The 25,329-nt window shown below is 38.4% G+C and overlaps 1 long non-coding RNA gene across 2 annotated transcripts in view; it reads right to left on the bottom strand.

Moving 5' to 3' along the window:
• LOC128139444 (uncharacterized) overlaps positions 1-25,329 on the bottom strand; it is a 63,131-nt gene that overhangs the window by 15,262 nt on the left and 22,540 nt on the right. Inside the window, exons 2-3 of one of the 2 annotated variants that reach the window (XR_008234390.1) lie at positions 10,039-10,193; positions 7,138-7,251 (exon numbers count right to left, since the gene is read on the bottom strand). This is a non-coding gene — a long non-coding RNA (uncharacterized LOC128139444). The remainder of the gene's footprint in view (positions 1-7,137; positions 7,252-10,038; positions 10,194-25,329) is intronic. The other variant, XR_008234389.1, reaches the window with a different exon arrangement.

Genomic DNA, 25,329 nt, shown 5'->3' with positions numbered 1-25,329 from the left:
CATACCCTTCTGTTAGGTACCCTGATTTTGTAAATAGCCTATAGAAAGAGGTAGGAATGTAGATAATGGAATCACACCCCCACCCCACCCCCTGTTAAAAGGAAGTTTTCTAAAGTCAGCCAAAAGGAATCACTTAAAAAAGGGGGGGGGGGGCTGGTCTCTCTTTTGGAGATTTGGTGCCTTAAACCTGCAGTTGAGTTCACCGATCCCCAGAGACTGAAAACTCAGCCTTACCTGTGGAGGGTTTGTTTTTAAAGCCACATTTTGAAGAATTCAGCAGTGAGGACTATATTTAAATACAAACGAAGGCTGCCCTTTAAATTTTATGCATTACCATCAGTTCGATGTCACATTTCCTTTAGCGAGGTGGATGTGCAACCTCAGCACTCTCCACTACTTGAGGAAATTCAAGCCCAGATAACTTTGGATTGTACCTCAAGCACAGAACAAGGGACTAACTGTATAAAAATGGTACTTGCCATCGTTTTTGCTGGAACACAGAAGAATATAAAAGTCACTTGGCCACACAGCACAAATGCAAGAGGGGACATGACGAAGTAGGCAAAAACGCTCTTTTGGGTGAACAAGAGAGTAAACAGAGCTCTAAGCACTGATCCTTATCCAGAGGTGTTTTACATATTTTACCTACGATGGATGCTCTAATATCAACATTCATCACAGAAACATGTCGGAATCCAGGTCATTGTCCTCTAGTGCATGCCCTAATTACTACTCTACAGGGTGAAGATCTCTCTTGTGCTCTGTCTTCACAGTCCAGTGAACTGGTCTGCTTTCCTTCTCCAAATGCTTTATTTCCACAAAGGGCATGAGCAGAATGACTTGTCGCTCATACCACTATCCACACTTGGCTGAAAGCAGGCTGCAGAAGAACAGATAGGAATTATCCTTTTCTGGGATTTGCACATCTTTTAGACATAGCTTAAAGAGCATCAGCCCTATAACAACTTATAAGATAATATTAATAATAATAAATGCCTTGAAATCTTAAATAAAGTAATCCTGACTATTTTTGTCAGGACCTCTACTCACTTTATGGTCTTGTGTTCCTATATGTGTCGGCCTTATTCCTACACATCATCCTTGTGCTAACTGGGTCTGATCTATCCATACCAGCTGTACCTGACTGAAGGGCAGGGAGCTTACTGCACTGCTCCTCGCAGCAGGAGGAAAATTCCAGGAAAAAGCAAGGCTTTTGGACCCTTAATGTCTTAGGCTCCAGCATAGTTACTTTTGGCAGGAGGAGGATCAAGTACAGTTTAAATCTTGGGACTGGACATCGGTCCCACAAATAAATATAAGCAGGTCAAAGGAGTAGCTCTAGAGTCCAGGCCAGCACAATCATGGATGTCAGATGACATTAGGGAAACTAGGAATCCCTAAAGTCAGCTTGTATCCTCCAAACACCAGTAACCAGAACAAGGGCAAAAGTTACTCAGTTTTAGATTCAAATTACTGCAGACAGTGAACTGTTGAGATGCTTGGGCATGCAATTGGGTCAGAAAACATTCCTCTGTATAAACTTTGGGAATTTCATATGCTTTTCTGAGGGAAAAATACTTGTGAATACGTACAAGTCTCCAAAACTGTTCCCTGGTATGAATCAAGCATTTTTTTTTTTTTCTGGTTTGCTTCTGAATGCAGTATACATACCTATTTTCTGCCTCTCCAAAGGCTGTGCAAGGCAGCCTGGCCCTGGCAGCCTGTGCTAAATGAGAGGCAAACAAGACTCCGAGGTGCACGGCTGGGGACGTAAGCCTTTCGTAAATGAACAGGGGTTGTCTCAAGGGAAGAACATATCGTGGCTGAGTTCTTTCATACCAGGTAATCCTTTCAGAAACCACACTGAAAGTCAAGAAGTGAAACTGAGTTATTATACCTTGGTCTAGATTTTCCCAAAGAAATAACCCTTCTTTATAATCCTTATGCAAACAATAATTCAAGGGGTAGCTGCAAGATACAATAATTTCTTCTAATAGGAGGCTCAGCTGGTTTTCTGAATGTGGGATTTCACATACAAGCTCAGAAATCTGCATCTGAGACACCACGAAGCTTTCAGCAAATTATGTTGTTTCCTAGTGTTTCTTTATCCTCTAACTTCCTTCATTCCCTCTTCTTTCTTTACTCTTAGGAAGAGCCATATGTACATGGAGTGTTTAGTAACACGGATTCTTTAGTTTTTCATGAGTCTGTATTGCTCTTCACACATATGCAAAGGACTACAGGTTGATAAAAGGCTGTGAATTCCGAAAGTTTAATTCATTTTCGTGTGAATTCTGATTCAATTAAAGTTTTACTGGAAACATAAAATTTAGTCTTCCCCTTTCACTATACTCTTCATAAGTAAGTCTGTCTTCCAACCAGGCAGCTGAAACAATACCTCGTGACTGTAACCTCTACACACTCTTATCTACACTGATATGAAAAAGAAGATTCTGTGCACATTGGTCAGGACTGTTTAGGGAATAAGGAATGAGCAGAATCAGGAATTGCCCCAAATACTGGTCGAATAGCAAACTGGTAAGGAATCCAAATGGTAACTTTCTGGTTGCCAAACACGGTGACTAGGAAAATACTGGACGCAGCATCAAATAAAGCACTTTAGCTTACAAATTATTTGTTGCCAATATTTGTGGAATATCTGAACATTAAATATGTTTGGATAAATTAGGATTACTCTGGTAACAGAAACAGACTACCTTTGTCAGAGAGGTTATTTAACAAGAATGCTACTTTGTCAGCAAGTCCTTATCTGTAGGAAAAGCTAATGAATGTGCCTCATGAATTTTTATTTCATTATTCTAATCTCAAAATTCAGTGTTGACTTGAAGTCAACAACTCTGCTCTATTCGTGTAATGAATTTCTATCTTGCATAACAAGACTCTGAATCATACGTATATAACAAATATGTCCAAGTTTAGGTGCATAACTGAAGTCCAGGAAGGAAAAAAGAACCATAATGAGGCTCTAGAGGTTCAATAGAGTTAATGAAGAATAAATACCTAGACTTGTTTGTGTTTCTTTTATGTTGGTAGATTAAGAAAGAGTTCAGCTTTATTACATATTTCCACTCAGATGTATTTTCTTCTATAAATCATAACGAATTTCAGCCCCTTGAAAGCCTCAATTTTTATTTATGGGTATTTTAGCAGACTACACCTTTAAGAACATGCCAGTTGCAGATATTTAAAACTGCTTTGTTCTTCTAAGATGTCATCTCTTACAAAGCAATCTCCAATTCCCATACCCCATTTAAACCTTCTCTGAGTTTAGTATTTTTCACCCAAGCCTAAAAACTTCTACTCATAACCAGCCGATATTTGACAGACACCACGTGCAATATTCTGATATCTTTTCCTAGACAAGGAAAATTCAGTCTCCACAATAATTCTAAAGATGGCTTATAGTAAATTTTGTCTATTGCTCGGAGATTAAATTCTCTCTTATTTCCAATTAAGAACGGCTATCAGCCGGTAAAATTGCAAAGAAAAATACTAGCAAGTTTGGCAAGGTTGCATCTGCCTCTTTGGTGAAAGTTAGGTATTCCTTGACTTGTCAGGTTTCACACAGTGAAGCTGAGATACACTTAGTTCCTATTTCCTGCAGTTAAGACTATATACATTTACATTTTGTGACATCTCTGCTTCTCTGTTATCTGACGATCCCAAATGGATCACTGTTACCAATGTACACTAGTATGTCTAACCCATAAGGGTAAGGAGCTTAAAAGAGGCCAAAAGAGGGCTACAGGAAAAAAAATGTCTCTGTTGGGGAAACACAATACCTTGTGGAGCCAAGACTATAAAATATAGAAACTGTAGTCTTGGTGTCCAAGAAAATGGGAAGAGATTGATCAAAATCTCATTCCAGCCTATCCTCCCATAAGTTTGCTGAGCCCTTTTATAGGGTACCTTTCCATGAAGCTATTCAATCTTAGGAAACTACTCCTGTCTTCACGATCAAGACATATTAGCGAAGATTTGCGGTGAAATGCATACTGACTTTTAGCTCTGGTTACAGTGATATCCAAGTCTTCTAAATTGGTAGTTACTGTGGATCTCTAGACACTAGCTACCTGAATCTTGATTTTAAAAAGTATAGTTTCCAGCTTTCATCCTCCCATGTCAATCACCAACATGGAGTTTGGAGTATTGCTTAGCCCACAGTCCTCCACTGGAACCACAGAAAGGTGGTCAACTGAAAACATTGCCTGGAGAGACTCAAAAAACAGCTTCCTGCTACTTTCCTGAGCTTTTCTTCGAGATAGATTAGACACTGACAGGTGTCAAGTCTGGACTTTTCAGCAGCATAAGCATGGCTGAATGCTAATCCCTGATCGAGAACTATACATTATTTCTATTATCATGAGCATTAAGGAATTACCATTGAAGCTCCTCAAGGAATTTAGATTTTCAAGAGGCTTTTGAAAAGATTCTTTGACAAAGGCTCTTTTAAAAGAGTTCAATGTCAAGGGAGGAAGAAGGAAAGTCCTCTCATGGATTAGTAACTGGTCAAAGAACAATCAATAAAGATTAGGAATAAACGGTAGATTTTTCACAAAGAAGGAAGGTACCAGCAGAGTCCCTCAGGTATCTGTGTTTAGACATATGATATTAAACATATTCTTAAATGATGTGGTTAAGAGGTAAATAGTGAGGTAAAAAATCTCCAAATGGTACAAAATGAATTACGAGAGTCAGCACTGGAACTGACAAGTACAAGTTGCAGAATGGTCTTATGATACAGAATATCTGCATGGTAGAGGGGCAAATAAAATTCATCCTTCATGAATGCAAATTCTTACCTATCATTGTGAAGGGAAACAAAGCATAAGTTGACAAACATAATACTAGATTTCAAATGACCATGAGGAAGGTGATCCTGGAAGTAGATCTTATGGAAAGTTCTCTGAAAACACCTTTTCAATGTTCAGAAGTGATCAAAACAGAAAATAGAATAGCAAGAACTATTATGAAAACAGTAAAGAATCAAATGGAAATAAGGTACTGCGATTCTACCCCAAAGGAACACAGTAAAATCAGAAAATAAGTATAATTGGGGATTTGGAATGTTTCCACATGGGGAGAGATTAAATCAACTAAGATTCTTCAGTATGGAAAATAAATAAATATGTGGAAATTGGAGAGAAGTATGTAGAAACTGTGAAAGGCATTGAGAGGGTGAATAGGGAATAACTATTCACTGTTTCCCATAACACAAAGACAAGGTGGAACAAAATGAAATTACCAGGCAACTGGTTTAGAACAAATAAAAGGAAGTATTTTTCATGTGACACATAATTAAATTGTAGCACTCATTGCTGTAGGATGTTGTGGAAGCCAAAAGTATAAATGGGCTCAAAAAGCAATTAAACAAAATTAATGGAAGAATTCATGGAAGGCCTCCATCCTGAAAGTCCCCAAGTCTCAGACTGCTGAAAGTTATAAGGGTATAACCATGGGAAAAGTCATCCTGTGCTTGCCCTGTTTTATTGTCTTTCCCAAAGTATCTGCTAGTAGCCATTGTCAGAGACAGAGCAGTGAGATAGACAGATGTTTGTCCCGATCTAACAAAGTTGTTCTTATACTTTGGCACAAGAATTCAACTGGTTTTTTTCGTTGGAAGTAAGAACATCACCCCTATTCTAAAGTGAGCCTATTTTAAAACAAATGTCATGGCTGGACTTTTTATCAGTGGTTGCACAGTGGTTGCAAGCTAATGATGAAATTACTGGTTTGATGCTGTCCCAACTCCAGCAATGAGTAGAAGCTCTTGTCATTTGATGGCTGTTTTCTATGATAGAATTGATGGGGTCAGTCTGTTTCCCAGAGATGAGATGATTGTATCCTAAAGCTGTATCCACAATTAAAACTCCAAACGAAAAGGACCTTGGTTCAACATACTGCAGCCCTCTTCATTAGCAAGGCACATTGACTGGGGTACATCACAACGCTTGGACTGACAATCATTGATTGTGTGCCAGGTCTTAGGATGTGCTTCTGTAAACTCTCAGTAATGTAATTGGAGAGTAATCTTCTGAAAATTACTTATTGATACTATCCAGACTTATTCCCTGCACCTACCAGTTTTCAGGACTGGGGCCCCTGTCTAATTTTAAGCAGCCTAGGGAATGAACATTTCAGACCATTTCTCCTTTCAGAATCCATGGAAGAGCTTCAACCTAGACAACAGCAAGTGACAAAGCAGGTGTTAGTGTAGGGAGTACCAATGGAGCCCATGTTAGCGGACTTCATTGCTTTCAGAGATGAGGCTGAACTGAAGTTTTGTCTATTCATTTAATACGTGTTTTCCTAATGGATAAGGAGGCATTGTGCTGTTGAATAGCCAAGGGAAGGTGATGGGGTAGGCAGGAAAAGGAAAAAACAGAAGCAGAGATCCTTTCACATCTTTATTACTAATGCTTTAGTTTATACGATGTCCCCTGAACATAGTGGAGGATTTAGAAACCATTGAAAACTAATAATTAGTTCAGAAAAGACAATACTACTGAGTTTTCATGCTGATAATAAACCATTTCCTTTATTTTTTTAAGCTGTGTAGCTCTTCTTCATTTTTCTGCATGTTTTGCATAGGAGCGTACTTCCTCCTTGACTACTATGAGGAGTTTAAATACTATAATCACTATTTTGTGGAATATACTTCTTTTTCATCAGTGCTGTTAAATACTGTTGCTTGGAAGCCAGGCAGATTACTGGACATGTGGACTCTGAGGCATATCGTGCTCTGTAGAAACCATCACTGGCAGTTCAGATAGCACAGATGATAAACCAAATACAGACAAGCAATGGATTTTAGATCCCTGCCAAGGAAAGATGTCGATCAAGTTCAAACACTGACAAATCCATAACTATGAGGTTCCATGAGAACAGAACAAGCAAGCCTGTTTTCCAATAGTTTAATAGGTTTTAGTTGCTCATTGTATTGGGAATAGACAACCTCTTGATAGCTGCAAAATTCCGGATGGTCTGAGACATGATTACATGCTTTCTGCCAGTTTGCTTTAGTCAGATTACAGCACAGCGACAACAATGTCTGAATTACAGAATTCAGGCACCAGATAGCTGTAAATTTGCCAACAATGTCAAATCTTTACTTACTGCTGAAAGGAGCCTATGAAAGCTGAAGTGCAGATGAATAGGCAGCAGTGGGAGGATGGCAGGAACTGCTTGCGCAGACATGGCACTGGGGTTATGTTTCACGGTGATCAGCATCTGAAAGACATCAGCAAGCAGCTAATTGTCTGTAAATTACTGTCTTTACCAGTTCAGCAGGGCAAATTCTAACCTAATGATATTTAAATTCAATGCGCCTGCTACACAATCAGACAGACCGTAAATTAATTCTTTTTAAATTACAGCTTTCTCACTAGAAAAGAAAACAAATAAATGAGAGAAAATAATGTTTTAATTTGCTTTTTCAAAGCTAAATTCTTCGTCTGTAGTGTTTACACGTTGATGGATTGCTGAGGTGTAGACTCACTCAAATGCCACCTAACAATACTGCACCCAAACTAAAAAGGACTGATTTAGCTGGAATCTTGTACGAGGTTTTCACTCCAGCTGTCCTCTTCTGCCCTCTCATGAGATAACTGTTAACTTAGCACTAAGTGGCAAAACCAGCATATCCCTACAGATTTTGATCATATTTGCTTAATTCACTTCTTTTTCTGGTTTTGGTTTCACTTGTGATTTAGTACTGAAGCGCATTTGTGAAAGGGATCAATTCTGTCCTGCAAATTTTTGGGAGGCTGATACAGCTATGAAATAGAAAATAATTTGTGTATATCCTATTTCTCATTCTCTGTCTAAGGGTATGAACACTTCACTTTTTATCATGCTCCTGCCTTGAACCTTCCCCATCGTACTGAAACAAGCTGGTTTGTCAGTCTAGTATTTCAGTCCTGCTGTGTCTACTATGCCTTCAGAGGCACTTAAATAAACTGTTTAATCCTTTAAATACCATAGAAGTGTTTCTGCTTGGCTTTTTGCTACACATTATTGTCTTTGCTGTGTGACACTTGCTTATTCAAACTCTTTGCAACCATGTTTCTTTCCCAACCCCTAAGAAAAAGGGTAAAGCAACCACCTTTCCTCCCATTTTTCTCCTATTAGGTTATTAGCACTGAGGTGTTTGCAATCACAATCTGTTGGCAACACATCTTGTTAGAACTTATGAGACGTGAAACACCTCACTGCCAAGGCAGGTCTATGCTGTACATTTTGATAAAGTGCTAATAAATGCTTTTTGATAAATGTAACCATACATTATGAGTAGCTGGTAAATACAGTAAGCTATAGCTGCATGTTGGTGTCTTTCAGAGGCTGATACCTCATCCAGAACACCTTCCTTCTAAACAAGTTCTTTGCCTAGGCACAACCAGATCAGACAAACCACAGCAGTTCCCTGACAGTATCATACGCGGAATAGCACAAACACTGAGATACAGGGCTGGTCCAATGGAAGTATATACTTCTGCTGATGCCTTTTACCTGCGTCCCCTGTGAGACACTAAAGCCATATTCAGAATAGTCATCCAGTGCTCTCAGGTTTGCTCTGAGTGCAGGGGAGGATTAAATGAATGTTTGAAGCTGTTACTGACTTCAGCTGTTTGCCTCACCTCTTCTCTGAAGGACCACCATGGACGCCTGAGGGACCTCAAGAAAGGAAGGGCATTTTAAGGGTTGGCAGGAAACCCTATCAGATCTTCCAAATTATGAGAAGATGGCTTCATCACTTGTGGGGATGAAGACCTTGTTTCTGGATCTGTTAATGGCTTTTCTGAATAGCGCACAAGCATCTCCTAATGTGTAAGGCTATTTGTTACAGCAGAAACCAAGGAAAATTAGCCTCAGTGTCCACAGGGGTCTCTACAGCTAGCCCAGGTGAGCAGTACTCTATGACTGTGTATGTGTATCTGAATGCATATGCTTTGGCTTCTGTTCTCCATTGTCTGGGCACACAACTGGGCCCTGGGTGCTCTGTGAACAGGGACGTCTTACGGGTTGGGCTTACACCCATTTTGACTCTAGAGATAGAGTTATGAAGCAATAGCTGTGAAGTCCAGCTCAGAATCCTACTCCAGGCTCCATGTCGTCTCTGGAGCCGTGGCCTGTCTGTGCAAAGCCCACATACACCCCATATATCAATTGTCCCTGTCACGTTACGGCCACTGACTGACTGACTTCACAGACTGAACACAGTCTTTCCTTCACATGCAGGCACCGAGCTCTTTCCTATGACTCTTCACCCTCTTCTACTTGACCTATCCTATCGCCTCTGGAAGTTTCTCTCCCCAAGCAGAATCAGTTAATCTCCAGGAAAGGAATAATAATCCCCTCCTTGCAGAAGGATATCCAGCAGACACAAACATATTGCCAATCGTCTCATGGCATGCACGCTTAGCAAAACTTTGCTTTTCCAGTGACACACAGATGATAATATTTCTTGCCTGGGTGCTTGTCTTTCCTTGCAGTACCACCTTTTGCAACATTACTAGACATATGCATCCAGTCTTCTCCTGGCTTGAGCAAATAAGCGTTCTCATGTACTTGCCTGAAACGGACCGGTTGCCCCCCTTGCTGTGCTAGGGTTGACCACGGTCTTAGGTATTCCAGAATATCAAGGAGGAGGACACTCCTGAGCTCACAGCAGAGCATGGCAGGCAATGAAACCAATTCTCCAAGACCTAACACAGCCTTAAGTAAAGAATTGCTAATAGCCACTCATTCTTCCTTAGCATGCGATACACGGGAATGTCACTGTCCCCATTTGAAACTTCTGCATCCATTCACAATCCTTATAGCGCAACTATCTGCTAACATTCATTTTTCTCTTTAGAAACTCAGAAATTGAGTGGAATGAGGACGGGACCAACAGAGGTGGTGATGAGCTTAGCAGGTCCCAGCCAGCCAGTCCGTCTGGAGTGCACAATTTCCGCACTGTAAGTGTCCCACTGAGCTCAGCAGTGATTCAGTGGCTGGACACACGTCAGTACTCACACGCTTGAAACAGAAACATCATCACCTGCAGAAGTCCTTCCAGCATGGTGTTCATGCTCGCGCTCCAGCCCAGGTGGGAAGTTAGATAGAAGCAGTGGCTACATCTGGCAGAGTCGGCTTCCAGTGCAGCTGCCTCCTGGGGCAGCAGCTGAGCTCTGAAGCAAAAAGCAGACAGAAAAATGCTGGATATGGCAGATTTGTGGAAAATAAAGAGAAGGTTAGACACAAGACAACCCAAAAGATCACATAAAATACACAAGAAATACTGGCACAAAAGCACAGTATACGATTTTTCCAATGCAGGCAGTGAGCATTCATGATCTGACCTTGCAAGTATGTGTTGAATTGGCCCTAATCTGCTCTACCAGATAAGGTGGCTCTGTACAGATATGGCATAACTACTTTTACCATTAGACTTCGTAACTATGTCTAAAATCAAATAAACTCTATGTTCTCAAACCTGCAAGTTTTATAAATTCATATTAAAATTCTACTAAATACAAAATACTGTCTTATTTTAATAGAACAGTCCAGATTCATTTTTGTTGAGACTTATATTTATTGAAAAGTATAACATGAGAAAGAGCTTTTGCTTTTATATCTCTTTTAAAACACCAACTTGACAGCTTTTTCACTAACAGACTGTGTGTACATATATATACACATATACATACACACACACTACTATAGATATATATATGCTAACCTCCTGACGTTATGGGAATTTCAGCATCCTATGATTGTGACTTATACACGATACTAACAAAACAATAGGAAACAGCCATAGAAAGGATCTCAGAAGGTTATTTAGTCTTTCTCTCTCCTGCAGTGCAGGATCAGCTTTGTCACACAGTGAAGTTTGTCTATTCTGTCCTTAAAAGCTTTCAGCAATGGATATGCCTTGGTCCCCATAAAAAAAAAACCAAACCAAAAAAGTTTCAGTACTAAGGTTGGAATTAAAACATTAAATTTAAAAATCCTCAAGACAGAGTACAGTCTTTTTTTCCCCTTTTGTTTATGTTTTGTTATAATAAAGTTCAGTACATTTTTTTTTGCCTGATTTGAGGATTTGAGACACTGAACATTTCTTATCAAAAGCAATAGCACTTAATAAAAAAAGGACTTGGGTGGTATTGATTACAATGACATAGAATTCCACTAGCCTAAATCCCAGTAGAAAGAAAAAGTCAGAAAGACTCTCATTTACCTAATGAGAAGTATATTTATTATAATTTTTGAGATTTTTCAGATCTCTATTTACTAGATTCTTTCTATTAACTGTAAATGCTATCCCAAAGTCCCTTCCAGCTGACTGAGGCTAAGCTGGTGGTAAGAGACAGGCAAGTTAATAAATTCAACTTATTCTGCAATTAAAATTGCTTGGCTATATAGGTGCAGTGAAAGAAAGCTTAACTTTCTTTATCTTCATGATTGGTCCAAGAGTAGAGAAATACTAAGATTGGTATGGGCTGAATTACATACAGACAAGTTTGTGTGCAAAGGCACCACAAGAAGGAGTCGGGGGTACCGGTGGATGAAAATTTGGACATGACCTGGCAATGTGCGCTCGCAGCCCAGAAAGCCAACCACATCCTGGGCTGCATTAAAGGAAGCGTGGCCAGCAGGTCGAGGGAGGGGATTCTGCCCCTCTGCTCCGCTCGGGTGAGACCCCACCTGCAGTACTGCGTCCAGATCTGGGGTCCTCAGCATAAGGAGGACATGGACCTGTTGGAGCGGGTCCAGAGGAGGGACACAAACATGATCAGAGGGCTGGAGCACCTCTCCTATGAAGACAGGCTGAGAGAGTTGGGGTTGTTCAGCCTGGAGAAGAGAAGGCTCCAGGGAGACCTTATTGCAGCATTTCGATACTTAAAGGGGGCTTATAAGAAAGATGGGGACAAACTTTTAGGGCCTGCAACAGGACAAGGGGTAATGGTTTGAAACTAAAAGAGGGTATATATAGAGCAGATGCAAGAAAGACATTTTTTGCAATGAGGGTGGTGAAACACTGGCACAGGTTGCCCAGAGAGGTGGTGGATGCCCCATCCCTGGAAACATTCAGGGTCAGGCTGGACGGGGCTCTGAGCAACCTGATTGAGTTGAAGATGTCCCTGCTCATGGCAGGGGGCTTGGACTAGATGACCTTTAAAGGTCCCTTCCAACCCAAACCATTCTGATTCTATTATTCTATAAGAAACAATAGAGCAAGAGCTAAAAGAAAGGCCTGTGTTGATGGCAAAGGACAAAACTGACAGCAATCAAACTGGCAAAGATTGAGGAATGTGGTTTTGTCAAGGTCAGACAGCCCATGATCTGATAACAGGAGGATGGCAATAAAGATGATACACCATATTGTATGTATCATTCTTGTTCCTCTTATCCTAACAGGAAAGCAGATTGTAACCTTAAAGATACCTGAAATGAGGAAACAAATACAACAGCCAACACATTGTATAAGACTCATGGAAAGTGAAATTAAATTTTGAAACAGAAGAATCAGCCTAAACTAATGACTGACTTCTAAATGGTATTGAAGAGCAGTCCAAAACCCCATTTGTTATCAGCAGTAAAGAGGAAGCCAAGAGATATAGTGAGGAGTCAAAAAACAATATCCTTTTTCATCCACATAACACACAGACAATCCTTGCCAGACCACCTGGACATATACATCTCTGTGCTTGGGAGTATGTGGGTATGAGTGAGTGAAAACTTAGGGCTGACTGAAAGAATTTTTTTTAAAATAGTTTTCTGTAAGTTCTCATATGGAGTTTTTTCACATAAATTTTCCACAAAGCTGAGGAGAAAAGGGATTGTCATACTGAATTTGTTGTAAATGGTCCCCAAAGAGAGACCAGTTAAAATAAAATGTATAATCAATTGAACAAAGAACTTCTTTAACAAATTTGTTCCTTCTGTGAGTGCCTTGACCATGAGGCAATAGAGTTGTAGTGCTGACTAAATTATTTATTGATAAAAGAATCATCATCATTATCTCTTCCGTTAGTTATGTTTTAGAAAGTAGAGCTAGAGCTCTGATTGAGTTTGAAGGATCTCAAATCTTTATGTGGAGCTAGGCATATCTGGAGGAAGGTTTTCAGACTGGATCCCTTTGAAAACTTAACAGCTGTTTTGGGTAGTTTTTTGATCCTACTACAGCAAAGGTGGAAGCCAAGCACTGAGCTGCTTAAACTGGGACAGTGTAGAAACAAAAACTCTGAGCACCAAGGAAACAGTCAGGATGACTTGCTGAAATGAAGCACTTACAGCTGCCACATGAAGGTTTTTGATGTATGACTGCACTGAGTATGAGATTAAGGCACCTAAATTTAAGTGTTATAGGTATCTAAGCTGTGGAACTGTTTTATTTGCTAGCAAGGTCATAGCCTTAATGCCTGCTCTAAGGTGAACTGAACTGCTCTTTAGACTCCAACTGTGTTGATTAGGTTTCCATTGACTATAATGGGGTTGTAGGCATGTCTGTATGCATCTAAATATAAAAATCTAAATTTAAGGGTCTTAATGTCTAGACAAGTATCACTGTCATGCATATGTCTTGCTCTAGATGCCATTGGTATCTCTTTGCATGTGCCTATAAATCACATTTCTGCAGCAGTTTGTTTAGGAATGTCCCTCTATTTTTCATGATTGACAACATTTTTACTGTGACCAATTTGCAACTTTTCTCACTTTGTTCAATAACAGCATTGAAGATTGTTAATTCATGCTTAAATTATATATTTCTTGAATTAAAGTTTCATTTTGTGTAGTAGAACTGTTTCACACAGTTAAAAATTGGCATATTCGTAACTGCTGTAGTTGTTTGGTGGTATCTATGCTTAGCATAACAGGGTACCATACTCTGGGTTAATGTTTCCAGAAAGTTTAACAATGGACAGACTATGTGACATGAAATTCAGTATACGTGGAGCAATTCTTTACTGTTTAGCTCCCACAAATTTTCCATTATTCACAGATAACATGCCATGGAAAAATGTTCAGATATTTCTATTGTAATGGATCAGGTTGCATTTTTCTTTTTATAGTGAGAGTAAACTCCTGTTCTTGGAAGTCCTGACAACAATGATATCTGAAATCTCTTGTTTAGTCACATAGCAACGTTCATACCTAATGATAAAGTAAATTTCCCCTGCATTTGGCTGCCAATAGTTTCAGTGCTGAATAAAATACTCCCAGTTTCTAAAGAATGAGTTTAAATCTGCCCTTTTTTCATGTGATTCTTGCTTGTAAGCTCACTATGACTGTACAGTTGTTAGAGTACAAGTAGAAATCAAGACTTTGGGGTTTTAATAACAGTTCTTTGCTGACTGTTCAGCCCTGTGCAGTCCCTTAACTTTCATTTCTGTTTTGCTTTGTGTACGGTGTTCATGGTATAGTTCAGAATCTCATATAATTCAGCATGAAAACAAATTCTAACACGTGCTGTAGATGTCACAATGTTGCTTTTAAAATCTATTTTACTCATCTTAAACATCACTAAGGTGTTGAGTTTTGAAGAAAGTTCTGATTATTCTTCCTGCTGTTACACACAAACACCCTTGGAAACTTCATGTTGATTGTGTTTATGTTTGCCCTGATTTGGGTCGCTTTACAGAGCTCCAGGAAGAAGCATCTGCTTTGCTCCCTCCCAGTGGTTACGTGCGAAGCCAGGGAGAGAATGCTGGGCAGGCAGTCTCATGGGAATACCTCCTCCCAAATGGGCACCCCTTCTCCATCCCCTTAAGTGGAGCTGGATCTTGCACAGTTTTACAGAGGGCTTAGCATCCTTCCACCCCCCCACCTTTGGCAGAGCGGAACACAAATGGGGCTCTGAGCAACCTGGGCTAGTGGAAGGTGTCCCTGCCCATGGCAGGGGGGTGGACTAGATGACCTTTAGGGTCCCTTCCAACCCAAACCATTCTGTGATTCTATGCCTTCTTTGTTGATTATAGCACTGTGGTCTTGGATACTCCTGCATGTTTTTAGTAACGTTTTATTTCTTTTGATTTACATCCAAAAGGCATATGTCTAAGTGCAAGGGAAACGAGCTCTAGCAGTGACACGGATAGCCTTCCACTAGTCCACATATATCCTGGCCATGGTGTAGTGCACAGACAAATTTTAAAGTCCCATCATTAATTTTTCATGCCTGTCAGGAGAGGTATGATGTAAAAAACATCTATGGAAAATGTAAGATGAGTGGCAGAACATGAAACTCTTTTCTTTCTTGCTTGCGGTAGCAGATTGGGGATATCCTGTTGCCATTTAATTCTGCCCAAAATGCCAAAAGTCGCTATGTAAAATATCCTCAGGATAGGTTGTCATTAGCCTAAATGCTGAAGTGATTCTTTCTCTGTTTTGATACATCAGTATCTGTTAATGTTTAATACCTGCCTACTGTGATTTTTGAAATACATGATTTTTTAAAAAGTTGTAGATTTTATCCTCTGCTTATATAAATCAACTTTAGCGGCTTGTTCCATTTTGCCCAATACTGCAGCTGAAAGTCTTACTTTTCAAAGTTGTTGCAACATATAAAATATACTGAAACAGAAATCTAAGTCTGACTCTCCTATATCCCGGTTTAAAACTACTCCGTTGTCTTTTCTCTGTGTACCAGTGAGTATTTATGTTATAAAAATGAAACTGTGTCAGTGTGTTTTTTTCTTTCCCCTATATTCTGTTGATTAAGGTGTTCTCACATAAAAGGGGAAGACTGCTCCAAATCCTGATACATTAAAATGAAAATTTGGATATACTTTTTTTCTTCTCAAGAGTGCCCCAGCTATCTCTTTTTTGGAGAGAATGTGTATATCCTCTACCACACAGACTGTAAAAGTCTTTATTGTTCATCAGAAAAGGTACAAGAGCATCCTCTAAATTGGTCCCGTAAGAGAAGACAGCTGGGAAGATGTCTGGTTTGGCAATCCTGTCAGGAGATAGTTTTCAGTGTAGGTCCCCAAGGAATGCAGTGACATCCAGCGTAAGGTTGCAGAAGCACCTCAGTGGCAGAAATTCACACAGTACCTGAATTGCAGGAGTACGTGTCTGCAAAGTTGAGGAAGTTGGCACTACCTGAGCGAAAGACTTTTGCATTAAGCATCTTTTGGTATGAGACGTCTGCCTCAGATAATGGAGAGAACTGTTGTCTCCCCAGCTTGCGGTGATTGTGGGGAAATAAATGCCTTAAAAAATTGCAAGGCTCTGAGACCAACAGAAAAACAGTCTTTCATGGAGCTTTCTAGGATAACACACTGTGTTCAGGACCTATGAGAAAATGCTTAGTCTAAACAGATGGACAGTGCAAAATAGTGGGGTGGAAAATTCACACATGGCACAGAAATATTCTGAGGAACAAAGCCAACATTTTCAAGTATAAATCCTCAGAAGCCTTGCACACAGTGAAAGAAGCATCTTGTCTGAAAGAAGCTGTTCAGAAGTGTTGGCTCCACCAACACAGACTGCCCCTGGTTATTTATTTCGGGTTTAATTCTAGTTTTAGGACTTAAGTGAGCATTCAAGCTTGAAAATGTTCGTCTGTTGCTCACTATAATGCTCCATACCAGGAGTAAGGTAGGTCAAGCAAGTCATGCCACGAAACATTCACACATCGTAGCTGCTCATAGAGCCAGACTCCCAGGTATCACAATCACTTTTAGTTATCTAAGGAGGCATTAGAGCATCAAGCACTTGTTACACATGGGCATCAGCTGATCACTTTGGCCAAAAATTTGTCCCAGGAAAACAGCAAACATGAGAGTCTGTGTGAAAATAACCAAAAGACGTTACAGCCAGATTCCCCTTCTCTTCCTTTTTCCTCTTTTTCCCCTCTCTTTAGTTTATATTTTCCATTTGGCAAGAAAAAAATTCCATTTTTTTCTCTCATTTAACCTCCTTTCAGAAATTGTATTCCCAAGCAAGCCTCCTATTTCCCTAATCCTCACTCAGTAACTGCTACAGTGGTGTAAATCAGGCTTTGGAATCAGCGTACTGAAATCCTCCTGTGATTGACAAGTCAATGGATCAAGTGTATTCAGATTTCTGAAGGCGGTATTTCCTATCTCTGACTGACAGAATGAGTTCAGGATGGATGATTTCAACCTCCTCTAATTTTTTCTTTTCTTGTAACCCAGCCCAGATCTTTTTTTTTACTTGGCACCTTATAAGATTAAAATTTCTCCTTTCTCTTCCTTTCGTCTTCCTGTCCTCTTTCCCCAGTGCTGTCTTTCCAACCTTATCTCTCAGCTCTCTTTTTTTTTCTCTTCTATAAGAAAAAGATCAAATTAACTTACACTATTTCTTCACTGGTTTTATTGACGTTTAAGAAATAAAGCTCTCTGATAGTACAAGGAAGGACTTTTTTAGTTGAATACAGTCACACATTTTTAGAAATTGATGACAAAGAATGATACAGTATTTCACTATCTTAGTTTATGTAGTTCACAAAACAATGTTATGCACTTCAGAATATGTATCAAAACATGTGGTTATATGTACACTCTACCTATACATATACATGTCTGGAAGGATGGGCAGGTGTAGGCATGTGTGTGTATGTATATTATCATTTCAAAAACAAGACTAGAAATGTAAACTGGAAATCTGTCGCAGAAACACATAAAGCCCCCAAATGACTGAACATTTACTTTCCAGAAAGCAACTCGTTTATGATTAATTCCTGCATTTACTATAATAAATAGCATGGTTATTAATTTCTACCCATAAATGAATGTCTTCAAGGCTTTTTCTTCTGTGCAGCCCATATGTCAGTACATTCTTTATTTTTGAAAAGAAGATAAAGTTATGAATATCAAGAAGATGTCAATATTTTACTAAATTTGGACCAGTTTTGCAGCTGCTGAGGGTAAATTCCATGTATTTTCAGTAGAAGTTTTTCTGGAGAGCTGTGGATTCAGTCCCAGTGTTTCTAGTGTCTCACCATGATAGACAGAGTATATTCCAGTCATAAATAAAGCCATCTAATTAAACCCACGACATTTCTTAAACCATAGCACATTTGAAAGGCACTTAATTTATTAAGCAAAAGCATCCATTATGAACATATGATCCTTGAAATAAATTCCCAAAGTATATTTGGAGACAGGCGATCATACTGTTGTGTGGAAATAACTAAATTTTCTAAATGTTATATCTTCTATTTTAAAGCCCTTGTCAGCATGTTTAGAATAACTACATGTCAGAAAGTTATTTAAAGGAGGGTGAGCAATTAACAATGTGTAATTCAGAAAGGAACCAGAATACCACTGAGTTTGGAAACCTAGAGAAGAAAGCATCTCTCCCCCACCAAGCTTTCCCTCATTCATGATTGCTACACAATAGCCGTACCCCTTTTTCTGGGCAGTAAGAGAGATTTTTATGGAAGAGTTGGTTGAAATGGCAATTTCGCTTTTCACTGCCTTATGATGATGAAAGCATTGCATATTTAAAACTACTCATGTAGTAGTTTGAAGAACTTATTTTGTTGTTTTTCTGAATCCTCTGTGGGTCTTGGGCAAGCAAGTTGGAGGATGGCTTTAGAAAATGCCTGTATAGCACAGACCCAATATGTATTCTCTTGATGGAGGAATCCCAGGAGGAACAGCAGTGCTGACATTTGACACACACTGGTTATTAAACTGCACCTCAGGGAGCATACCAGAATTGGATTTGCCAGCCATGCCTCTGTTAATAACAATGAACTGCAGTAGCTACTGTCCTTACTAACTACTGGAAAGAAAGTTAATTATTAAAATTATATGGAAAACAATTTCATTTCCCAATAGCTTTCAAGATTACTTTCATTTTGATGCAGAGTGAAAAGAAAAACAAGTAGATTTTTTTCCCAAATTAAATTCTGTTGAAACAACTCCTTGAATTTCAAGAACTCAAGCTGTGTGATCACTAGAAGTAATCAGAGAACCCTGCCAGAGATCCATCATAATATTAAATTCTGCTGAAACTTCATGAAAATGTACACATCTGAGAAATATTGCAGCCACGGCAAACCTGGATATTTCAACATTTTCCATTTTAGTGAAAGTAGTTCTTGTAATTATGTAGAAAACTAACATGAATGCTACCACTCTTCTCTTACAACAGTGCAACCAACCTAATAGTAACATGAGTCCTGTTTTGCCACTTCTGAAGGAAATTGGTTGAAATGGACAGGAAACAAATGCAATGGAAAACAGAGGTATTTTGTGATCATTGTTCTTCACAGGTTAATTTAGATCTCTTGTATTCAAAATGCATATTTACTTCAATGCAGGGTAAGTTTCAAAAGGCATTGTTTTTCCTTTTGTGCCCTTAAAATTGCACTGAAGAAGAAGCCTGGATATACAAGACTGCCAATAGGATTAAATAAATCAGTATTTTAAAAAATTATTCAAGTACAATATATTTTCGCTATGGCCCACATTGTTGGGATAAACCAGGGAAAGGAAGGACATGATCACTATGGCTAAGCATGATCTCACTGAGAAGTACATAATCTAATGTTGCCAGAGTATCTGGAAGTGGTTAGGTCTCACTCTTTTCTTCCCCCACCACCGCCCCCCTTCCTATTTTACTAAATGCAGCATGAAGAGCAAAACCAGAGTTCATGTCGCCATGCTGCGAAAGGTAAGGCAACTTTCATTGTTCTACATCTGGAGGAAATCCAAATTAATCATACTTTCTAGGAGGTTTTCTGTTGTTGCATAATCTTGACTTGACATTCTCATGTTGGTTACATTTTTAAAAACAGAATATTTAATATAAAGGATTGTTGATTAAAATTTGTATACAATAGCCACTGACCAGCTGGTTCCAACTGATGTAGTTATTTTGTATGAATTAAGTTTCATAATCTGGGGCAATTATACTTCTTACCCATGAGAAATACTTGACTTCTGCCAGTCAAGTGGGTTGGATTCCCTGATAGACTGGATTCTCTTCTGGTTTGCATATTTTTTTAAATTATTTATATTTATGCTTGCAAATAAGAACTTAATTTAAAATGCTGTTTCTCTTCATTTATTTTATCACTGTCTTTACAGAGATAGAAGTGGCTCCCGTTGCTAGAAAGAAGATATTAGGTTAAATGATGTTACAGCTTGTAGAAATAGAACATATGAATTAACGCACTTCTAAATGTTTCTCCTCTTTTAAGGACCATTCACCAAGAACCCAACACAACACCGACTGAAGTCAATAGAGATAGATGCACCGATTTCACTTACTATTGGATCAAGTTAGGAAGGTGAACACTGACAATATTGTTCTATAGAAATAACATTAAAAGCTCCCAAAATATAGATGAGCAAAGAAAACCTCACTGAAGCAGGAAATAAAAGGGCACTAACAGTTTTGCCTATATATTAGGCAAACAGAGTTTATTTGAGATATATCTGTACTGAAAGAAACCTTAGCATGGACGGAGCTATTCTACCAGTTCACTGCTACAACCACACCAGGAAATCTTTCTAAGCCTAACCAGGCTGACCACTCAAGTCAAGGTCTCATTCCCCACTCAATAGGAAAAGGTAAACACATCCTGGATGGCGTATGTCACCCATATAAAGATAGTTTCACAACCATTCCTTCCCATGTTAGTTTGAATTTAAACAACCCCTTTCTCTCCATCCCAGCTCCTCACTTCCATTTGTGTGCTGCCTCCACTGTTCTGTTGGTTCATTTCTTTGTGTAGCCATGGATGAACCAGATTGAAAAGCTGACGCAAGTTAAAAATAAACCAAAGAAAAAAAACGATTACTATTTTAACCCAGTTATTTGCTTGATCCAGTTCACCAGCTTCAGAAAGGAAATTAAAGAAAACTTTGCTTTTTTTTCTTTTTGTCAGGATGTGCCTGCATTCTGGGACACTTGAGGCCAACTCAGGATATATGATCACTTCATATTAAGTCTTCTTACATTTCTAACCCTTTAATACAAGGATATAAGGTCTGATGGTAGGGGTGAAGAATTTACCAAAAGACAACATGCTTAAGTCATTCCCAGAGATTGAATTAATGGCTAGCAGGGAGAATATACATCACTTAGATCTAATACTTAAAGCACATTTCAAAATAATTTTAATATTTGCAAACATTTTTCTACAGTAGCTATAAACAAAATATCTATTTGAAATGTGTTATAAATGTCATTTAAGTATTCATGGTTCTTTCTTGAAGAAAAAAATGAGAAGTTCTAAAGCATTTCATTCAAATGTGTAATGAAAAATTAATATTGCAAAAATATTTTTAATTATTATTTTAGGTAATGATTACTTATGATTATGATTGTTTTTAAAAAAAAAGGAATTAAAAGGTCTTTGACTAGAGTCTGTCAAGAACCTCTTGAAATCATTGGGAGGGAAGGCAGTTTTTCTATGAAAATCTTTCTGGATTTCTAGTCACATAATGCTTCCTTGAAATTAAGGTTATTATTTTCTCTACATAACAGTAATTTATATGTGAATAACTTGTACAAGTGTAAGGAAATATTTCAGCTATTTAAACACATTACGGTCATACTGTAAACCTCACATTTGGCAAAACAAAAATTTTCAAAAACTGCAATAAATGATTGTAAGTAGTAGGTAAGCATGAGCTGTAGCACATAATTCCTGATTACTTGGGACTGATGCCTTCAAAAGAAGGTTCATCTGTCTTCTACAAAATTTATTTATAAAATTGTAAAGTTTTACATGTTTATTTTGAAAGCCATACAGTAACATGTATCACTTCTCAATTTTCTACCATATTATTTCATGAAGTCACTATGTTATTTCAAAAAATTAACTGGTTTTGGAAGAATATGGGTGAGGCAGAAGGGGAGCTAAGGCTTCTTATCCTTGTAGGTTCCTTCAGAAAAAGAAGCTAGCTCCACACTACTCTCCTTGGAGTTCATAGAAGCCTTGACAGAAGCCAGTAATGCCTATAATGCCAAGCATTTCATAATATGCCTAATATTTTTATCATTTCCTGAAATGACTAATTTCACAGGAATGTAATATATTTTCTGTACACTTTTCCTATTATTAAAGTAACACAGTTTTAAAATAAATTAATGTTTACATGAGACTTGAAGTGGACTAATAAGGTTATTAGCAAAGAAAAGTGACTGGCTTTTTCTGTGAGAAACTAAGAAGTCACAATTCAAAGAAAGGATATAGGGAAAGTAAGACTGCTGCTGCTATGATGAAAAGCCACTGCAATGTATGTGCATGAAAGATTTGACTTAGCTCCAGATACATACAAAGTCCAACAGGCCATCTGATATTTTTAATTTCCAGATTAGTAAGAAAAGAAAGGCAATGTAAACAGGATAAGAGTCATTCTAGTCTTGCTAAGCCACTGTTGTGCTTGCTACAGCAGAAGTAAGGCAAAAGTCAGTCCTGACTATAATTCTTCATCAAAATAGACTTTCTGGACAATGGAATTTGCCTAGAGAGACAAGACACTCATAGCTATTTAACTTCTTACTTTAGAGTGCAAAAGGAAAAAAAGAGGAAAAATATGCTTAATTGTACTTTTTTTTTTTAGTTCAAACTCATGACTGTTCTGTCCTTCTCTTTATTGACATACACTTAAGTATTATCTTCTTATCTGACTTACAGTTGAAAATAGAATAGAAACTGTCCTAAGTGTTAATTCCATGTAACTTCATTAAAATTAGTGCACTCCTCTCATTTGTCCCACTTTTAAAGTCATGTATTTTCTTCTACGGCATTGAAATAACTCCCGATTTACACAATAAAAGTGCAAGAGATCTCTGATCCTTTGGCATGGGATTGTTCTTTTATGAACATCAATGGATTCCATTCTAAAAGATACATATGCACTTCTCCATGTGCTTTAGCTGAGGGATTGATCTGGTTTTGGAAAATAAAAAAGATTTTATGTAAATTAAATTGCTTATCTGAGATTTCTGATTGTCAGGATGCAGATAATTGAAGGCAAGTTGGAAAACAAACTGGGCTTTCTCCTAGAAAAACTGCCAGAGTGTGTCTGGAAAAGCAACTGGACCTAGAAATACTTGCTGCATACTTAACGAGGCAAAAAAGCCATACTTTGTTACCTCTTTTTTAGCAGTTCAGTATTCACTACATTTATATTAGGCACTATGTGTCTCTTAACCCAAGAAATTACTTAAAATAATTTTTTATTTGACATTATTTTGATTATTTGATATCACTTCTGCACTGATGTTCTTTCTTTTACAAAGATGAAATTATTTTGAACTTATACTAGTGTAATTTAGAGCAGAATGAGGCCCTCGGAATTACTGGAAGGGCAGGTGGCTGAGACAACCATAGCCAATAATTCCCAGTAGAAGAAGTTGGATCAGTTATTTTAAACTTGCCCAACAATAGTTGTTTAAGTTGACATTTTCCATACTAGAAATCTGGTTGAGCCTGGAAACTTTTAGAAAATATTAGCAATAACACTTTGGTTATTTGTGAGAAGAGAATAAGGGAAACCAGGTTGTTTTCTACATATTAAAAAAAATCTGAGATCTTTTCTTGGCAATATTTTAGCCCCATCTCACCCTCCTCCTGTCTTCCCCTTCTTCATACTTTGTGCCACAGTCTTAAATGGCCACATGATAAAGCTTCAAAGTGCCACTCACACATGCCCATAGAGACCTGTGAGAGACCACAGTCAAAATCCTTAGAAATTCCGTACTCACTGAACACATGAAAGCTTTACAAGGCTTGCAGAGATGAGGAGGCTGTTCCTGCACCATCTCCATAAAGTGAATGACTGAGCTCATACACAGAGTTTTGGAAATTTTTCACTTTCCTGGCCATCCCCAGCTGCTCTACCTCACAGAGGTTTGGGTATGAGAAGTGAAAACTGCAACCCCATAGTCCAATTTTTTAAGTGTTAAGGACTCGGACTGTAACAGTTGTCAGAGGGACCTCTGCTCTAGACATATGAATTGCTAAAAATACTACCTTATTTGAAAAATGAGGCCTCAGCTTTCTTAGTTCGACACATGAAATTAATGGATCCCTTTGACCTTAACCCCTCCATACTTCAGCTTCCTACAAATCAAATAGGGATAAAACATTCCATTACTTCACATGGGCATTGAGATAATAAATCAATGAATTTTTGTGGTGATTTCAGATGCAAGTGATACAGTTCATAGAAAAATCTGTGAGAAAGGTAATGATTCAGAGAAGAATTTAAATAGCGTGCACTGCCAGCTGTAATGAATCAAGCAATATTTTAAATATGTGCCTCTATATCATAATACATAGGCACCTGGATGCCAAATTAAGATTGCAGAGGCATTTTTCATTCTGGCACTTACAAACTTTTTAGTGCTTGGTTTCTCAACCTTACTCACATTTTGATGTTTGTGCATATGCCTAAAACAGCGAATTTTGCTGCAGCAGCACTTTAATTCTGTACTTAATGGTAAATTCTACAGCCTCTGAATAGAAAGGGGCTTACTTCTGACTGCCACAATTGTTGCTCTTGTAATTGTTATTAATGACTACTGACTGTAGTTTGCTCTTACAGTCTGTTTTCTCACACTATGCCCTGCCTTGCGTGTTTGTAACTCTCGTGAGAGCTGGAGAGTCACTTCAGAGACACTGTCTGTCCTTGCTTTGCAACATGCTCACTGCTGCGTAGCTGTGCTACCTGAGCACAGAGCTCTGCTTATAAACATTTCAATCTTTCAGTTGCTGACCATAACGAAAAATAAATTACCAATGCACTAATAGAGAACAGATTCACTCCCAGATTTTCGCTTACAGGCTATAAAATCAGATAAATGAACAGCAAAACAGGTAACAGTTTACCATTTCTTGCCCCGTTTCGCCTCTAAGGGACATTTTTACTGACCAGTTTGTTTTAGCATCACTTGACTTGGAGGAAGGTTAAAAATTTCAGTCTGTGCTACATGTCAATACACTTAATAACATTTTTAACTGTTGCCAGCTAAAATCAGCCGTATAAATATGTCTTTGATGTTAAATCTAGAGATGTGAAGGGGGTTAGCAGGAATATATTTTCTACTTTGTTCTGTCGCTGGCTGACTTTTGCAGGTGTGGCTCTCAGTTAATAAAGGAATAGATTTACTTGGTAAGAAAGTGCCATATTTACATAAATATTGTCCAAGGAAAGTCACAGCTTGACATTTTAACTAGAATTTGAATGAAGTGGAAATTGTAGCACCCAATAGCTTAGAGTTAATAGAAAAGACAACATGCCTATACATTCACTCCAATACCATGGTTAAAGCCAACATGGAAAAACACCAAAAGTAACAGATGCTGTGGTGAATTTTGCACATCGT

This window comes from Harpia harpyja, chromosome 3 (genome assembly GCF_026419915.1).
Source record: "Harpia harpyja isolate bHarHar1 chromosome 3, bHarHar1 primary haplotype, whole genome shotgun sequence".
Lineage (NCBI taxonomy): Eukaryota > Metazoa > Chordata > Aves > Accipitriformes > Accipitridae > Harpia > Harpia harpyja.
The sequence above is the reverse complement of the archived record's forward strand: the minus strand, read 5'-3'. Positions and strand labels throughout refer to the sequence as shown.